This window comes from Cebus imitator, unplaced genomic scaffold (assembly GCF_001604975.1).
Source record: "Cebus imitator isolate Cc_AM_T3 unplaced genomic scaffold, Cebus_imitator-1.0 Scaffold232, whole genome shotgun sequence".
Lineage (NCBI taxonomy): Eukaryota > Metazoa > Chordata > Mammalia > Primates > Cebidae > Cebus > Cebus imitator.
Genome location: NW_016107547.1, coordinates 2,667,743 through 2,673,855, shown reverse-complemented (window position 1 = coordinate 2,673,855; position 6,113 = coordinate 2,667,743). Strand labels below are relative to the sequence as shown.

At 36.6% G+C, this 6,113-nt stretch overlaps 1 pseudogene; it reads left to right on the top strand.

Moving 5' to 3' along the window:
- The first annotated feature begins 3,122 nt into the window (after positions 1 to 3,122).
- On the top strand, positions 3,123 to 4,448 carry LOC108281840 (annotated as a pseudogene).
- Positions 4,449 to 6,113: the final 1,665 nt, after the last annotated feature.

The following is a 6,113-nucleotide window of genomic DNA, read 5'->3' as shown; positions in this document are numbered from 1 at the left end:
TCGAAAGTAAGTACTTAGTAAGAAAAATTACTAAGTAATGTATTGAAATATTGCCTTAGAGTTTATCCAATCTGATACGATTAGTGTCCTCATAAGAATAGACACTAGAGAATGCTGTTCTCCCTCGCTTCTCCTCCCCCCTCCCTTCTTTCCACACAAGCACACCAAGAAGGCCATGTGAGTACACAGAGGGAAGGCAGCTGTCTGCAACCCAGGGGGAGAGCACTCATCAGACACCCACCCTGCTGGAACGTGATAGTAGATTTCCAGTCTCCATTACTGTGAGAAAATAAATTTCTGTTGTGTAAGCCTCCTGCTTTATAGTCGTTTGTTATGGCATCCTGAGCAGATGAATGTATCCACCATCAAAATTGATGAGACAATGAAATGATTTCACAAAAATGCCTTCCAGGGAAAAATAGTTAAAATAACTGCTTAAAGTTGCATTATTTTAGTATGTTTATAATTAAAATAAAATAGGCCATAATAACCATCAATCATTACACAGGAATCTCTGAAAGACCTAACTGCCAAATACTACCGCATTTTCAATGTTATTATCAAAATATGATACTGATAATAGTTCAAATTGGTAGGGAAAACATGAAATGTTTAATAAATTGTATAGCACTACTTGGGAAAAAAAATAGTTAAACTCTCATTTCATGCCCAAAGCACAAAAAATTCTAGATGCTTTTAAAACCTTCATTTAAAAATAAAAGCTCAGGCCAGACGCAGTGGCTCACACCTGTAATCCCACCACTTTGGGAGGCCAACTTGGTCAGATCACTTGAACTGAAGAGTTCAAGACGAACCTGAGCAACATAGTGAAATCCTGTCTCTACAAAAAATACAAAAAATTAGCCAGGCCTGGTGGCACACATTTATGGTCCCAGCTACTTGGGAGGCTGAGGTAGGAAGATCACTTGAGTCTGGGAAGCAGGGGTTGCAGCGAGCCGAGATCATGCCATTCTACTTCCAGCCTGTGAGACACCGTGAGACCCTGCCTCAAAAAAAAAAAAATTTTTATTAAAAAAAAAAAAAGAGCTCAGCAGCATTAGAGAAAACACTGAAAACATTTTTATAATGTTGGAGTGGGAGATATCTTCTTAAATTTCAAATTCAAAAGCCATAAGGAAAAACATTAATAGATCACAATATGTAAAAATTTTCAACTTCTGTACAGAAAAAGATAACACAAAGAAATTTAGTAGACAGGCGAAGACTGAAAGAAAAGAATTGCAGCATATTAAAAAAAGAATTTGATATCCACCATATATAAAGAGTTCCTACAAATAAAACACCAACCAAATAATAGAAATACATACATTCACAATATTATGCAACCATCACCAATATCTAATTCCAGAACATTAATCACTCCAGAGGTACCTTATACACATTAAGCAGTCACTCCCATTCCTCCCCATCACCAGCTGCTGGCAACCATTAATCTACATTTCAAATAAATCTACAATCTCCATAATTCTATGTATTTACCTATTCTGAACATTTCATGTAAATGGAATCATACAATATATGACCTTTTGTTTCTGGCTACTTTCGCTTAGCATAATGTTTTTAGGTTTCATCCACATTGTATCATGTATCTTTATGTCATTCTTTTTACAGCTGAATAATTGAAATTTGGGTTGCTTTCACTTTTTGGATGCTATGAGTAACGCTATTTGTGTACAAGTTTTTGTGTGAATGTATATTACCAGTTCTCTCAGGTATATATCTAGGAGTGAAATTGCTATATGGTAATTCTATGTTTAATTTATTGAGAAATTAATAAACTTTTCAACAACAGCTGTACCATTTTACATTCCCACCAACAATGTGTGAGGGTTCTCATTTCTCCAAATCTTTGACAAAATTTATTTTCACTTTTTAAAAAATTACAGCCATGCTAGAGAATTAGTATCTCATTATGGTTTTTATTCATATTCTCCTATTGACTAACGATGTTAAACATCTGTTCATACGCTTATTGTCCATTTTTATATACTCTTTGGAAAAAATGCCTCTTTTTTTGTTCATTTTGATTGAGTCGTTTTTTGTTGTTGAGTTGTAATTTTATATGTACTTGAGATTCTAGACTGTTAACAGATTTCCAAATATTTTCCGTTATTCTATGGGCTATCTTTTCACTTTCTTGATGGGTCTATTAAAGCATAAAGTTTTAAATTTTGATGAAGTCCAATTTATCTTTTTTTTTCCCCCTTTGTTCCTTGTGCTTTGGGTTTCATACTTAAGAAACCATTGCCAACTAGGTATGGTAGCTTCATGCCTGTAATCCCAGTATTTTGGGAGGCCAAAGCAGGAGGCTCACTGGAGACCAGGAGTGTAAGACCAACCTGGGCAACATAGTAAGACCCTGTCTCTACAAAAAAAAAATGTAATAGCCAGGTGTGGTGGCACCCACCTGTAGCCCTAGCTGCTCAAGAGGCTGAGGCAGGAGGATTGCTTGAGCCCAGGAATTCAAAGCTGGAGTGAGCTATGATCATGCCACTGAGCTCCAGCCTGGGTGGCAGAGAAAGACCCTGTCTCNACAAAAAAGACAACAAGTGTTGTTGTGGATTGGGAGTAATCAAAAGAACCTTTGTATACTATTGGTGGGAATGCAAAATGATGCAGATGCTATGGAAAACAGTAGAAGTTTCCTCATAAAACTAAAAATAGAGCAACCATATGCTCCAGCAATCTCACTTATGTGTATTTATCTAACAGAATTGAAATCAGAATCTCAAAAAGATATTAGCGCTCCTGTGTTCATTGCAGCACTATTCACAATAGCCAAGATGTGGAAACAACCTAAATGACCATCAACAGACAAATAAAGAAAATGTGATATATACTTACAGTAGAATACTATTCAGCCTTTAAAAAAGAAATTCTACAATATGTGACAACATGATTAGACCTTGAGGACATTATACTGCATAAAATAAGCCAATCACTAAAGGACAAATAAATAAAGCATGATTCCATTATATGATGTATGTAAAATAGTCAAATTCACAGAATCAATGAGTGAAATGGCTCATTGAACATGGTGGCAGCCTTTGAGATACATGTGTATTCCTTGCAAGCCACGCCAAACCTACACACAAGTAACTATGTCTAAGGGACCTGCAGTTCGTATTGATCTTGGCACCACCTACTCTTGTGTGGATGTTGTTTAGCACAGAAAATTGGAGATAATTGCCAATGATCAGGGAAATCAAACCACCCCAAGCTATGTTGCCTTTCCTGATACCAAATGACTAATTGGTGATACGACAAAAATCCAAGTTGCAATGAACCCCATCAACAAGATTTTTTATGCTAAACATCTCATTGGAAGCAGATTTGATGATGCTGTTGTCCAGTCTGATATGAAGCATTGGTCCTTCTTGCTGGTGAATGATGCAGGTAGTCCCAAAGTCCAAGTAGAACACAAGTAATAGACAAAAAGTTTCCATCCAGAGCAGGTGTCATTTATGGTCTGACAACGACAAAAGAAATTGCAGAAGCCTACCTTGAGAAGACTGTTACCAATGCTGTAGTCACAATGCCAACTTATTTTAATGATTCTCAACATCTGACTACCAAGAATATTGAAACCATTGCTAGTCTCAATGTACTTAGAATTATCAAGTCCAGGTGTGGTGGCTCACACCTGTAATCCCAGCACTCTGGGATGCTGAGGCAGGCAGATCACCTAAGGTCAGGAGTTTGAGACCAGTCTGGCCAACATGGTGAAACTTCATCTCTACTAAAAATACAAAAATTAGCCAGGCATAGTTGTATGCACCTGTAATCTCAGCTACTCGAGAGGCTGAGACAACAGAATCACTTGAATCTGGGAGGTGGAGGTTGCAGTGAGCCAAGATTGTGCCACTGCACTCCAGCCTGGGCAACAGAGCAAGACTCCATCTCAAAAAAAAAAAAAAGAATTGTCAATGAGCCAACTGTTGCTGCTATTGCTTATGGTTTAGACAAAAAGGTTGAAACAGAAAGAAATGTGCTCATCTTTGACCTAAGAGGTGGCACTTTTGATCTGTCAATCCTCACTACTGAGGATATAATCTTTGAGGTCAAATATACAGCTGGAGACACCCACTTAGGTGGAGTTAGATGGAGAAGACTTCAACAAGCAAATCGTCCACCATTTTATTACTGAGTCCAAGCACAAGCATAAGAAGGACAATGATGAGGATAAACAGAAGACTCTTGACAAGTGTAATGAAATTAGCAACTGGCTCAATAAGAATGGTATTACAGAGAAGGAAGAATTTGAACATCAGCAGAAAGAGCTGGAGGAAGTCTGCAACCCCATCGTTACCAAGCTGTATCAGAGTACAGGAGACATGTTTGAAGGAACGTCTGGGGGCTTCCCTGATGGCAGAACTCCTCCCTCTAGTGTTGCTTCCTCAGTGCCTGCCATTGAAGAGGTTGATTAACCTAGCCTAAGTATAGATAATAACACTGTTCCAAAGCTTTAACTAAAAGCAGTTAAAACTTTGAAGGACCCAAATTGACAGCAAATTCTATGGCAGTTTTAAAGTTCAGCTGCTATAGTAAATTACTGGATAATCTCAATACTTGAATATGGGACATGTGCACAGAGGAAGAAAATAGCATTGAACTTTATAAGCACTGTATTGTAAGTGGAAAATGCAATGTCTTGAATACAACTGTATTAAAAATTGGCACCAAAAAAAGACTGAAATGGTGGTTGCCAGGGGCAGGGGGAAGGCAGATGTAGGGAGTTACTAATCAACGGGCTTAAAGTTTCAGCTAAACAAAATGAATAATAAACTCTAGAGATCTGCTGTAGAACATTGTGCCCATAGTCAACAATAATGTATTGTACATTTTAAAAATGTATCAAGCAGGTAGATCATGTTGTGTTCTTACTACAATAAAAAGAAAATTTAGCTTAAAAAAAACCTTGTATAGCTCCATCCCACTCTGAAACTGTTATCACAAATTACATCTTTATGCAATATGTACTCACCAACATAGATTATAATTTATACTTTAAGCATTTGTCTTTTAAATCATATAGGAAAAAAGAGGAGCTATAAACAAAAGACACATTAATGCTGACTTTTATTTTTGCCCATATCGTTATATTTAATGGTGTTTTGGTTTGTTTTTCATGGAGTTGCTGAGTTACTATGTATGGCAATTAAATTTCAGCCTGAAGGATCCCCTTTAGCATTTCTTGTAGGGAAGGTCTAACAGCAGTGAACTCTTTCAGTTTTTGTTTAACTGGGAATGTCTTAGTTTCTCCCTTTTTGAAAGGTTGTTTTGCTGAATATAGAATTGATTGGCAGGGTTTTCTTCTTTCTACACTTTAAATACATCATCCCACTGTCTTATGACCTCCATTGTTTCTAATGAGAGATTAGCTGTTAATATTTATTGAGGATCTTTTGTGTATAATGAGTTGTTTCTCTTTGCTGTTTTCATTATTCTCTTTGGCTTTATGTAATTTGATTATGATAAGTGTTGGTGTGCATGTCTTTGAGTTTAATCGTTCTTGGAGTTCATTGAGCTATATAGAGGCAAAAAGTAATGTCTTTCATCAAGTTTTCAAAGTTTTTGGCCATTATATCTTCAAAAATTCTTTCTTTGCCTTTCTCTTATTCTCTCCTGGAGTTTACATTATGCTTATGTCGATATTCTTGATAGTATCCCACAGGTCCCTTAGTTCAATTCATTTTTCTTCACTTTTTTTTTCTTTCTGGTCCTTGGACTGGATCATTCCAATTGACACATCTTGAAGTTTGCTGTTTCGTTGTCCTGCCTGCTCAATTCTGCTGCTGAACCCCTCTTATGAATTTTTTTGTTTCAGTTATTGCATTTTTCAACTTCAGGATTTCTATTCAATTTCTTTTTTATAATTTTCATTGGATATTCTCCATTTGGTGAGACATCATTCTCCTGATCTCTTCTAGTTCTTCACTCATGGTTTCCATAGATCTCTAAACATATTTAAAATAGTTAATTAAAAGGCTTTGTTGAGTAAGTCTAATGTATGGGCCTCCATGTGAACAATTTCTATTGATTTATTTTTTCCGCATACAGGCACACTTCCTTGTTTCTTTGCATGCCTCCTT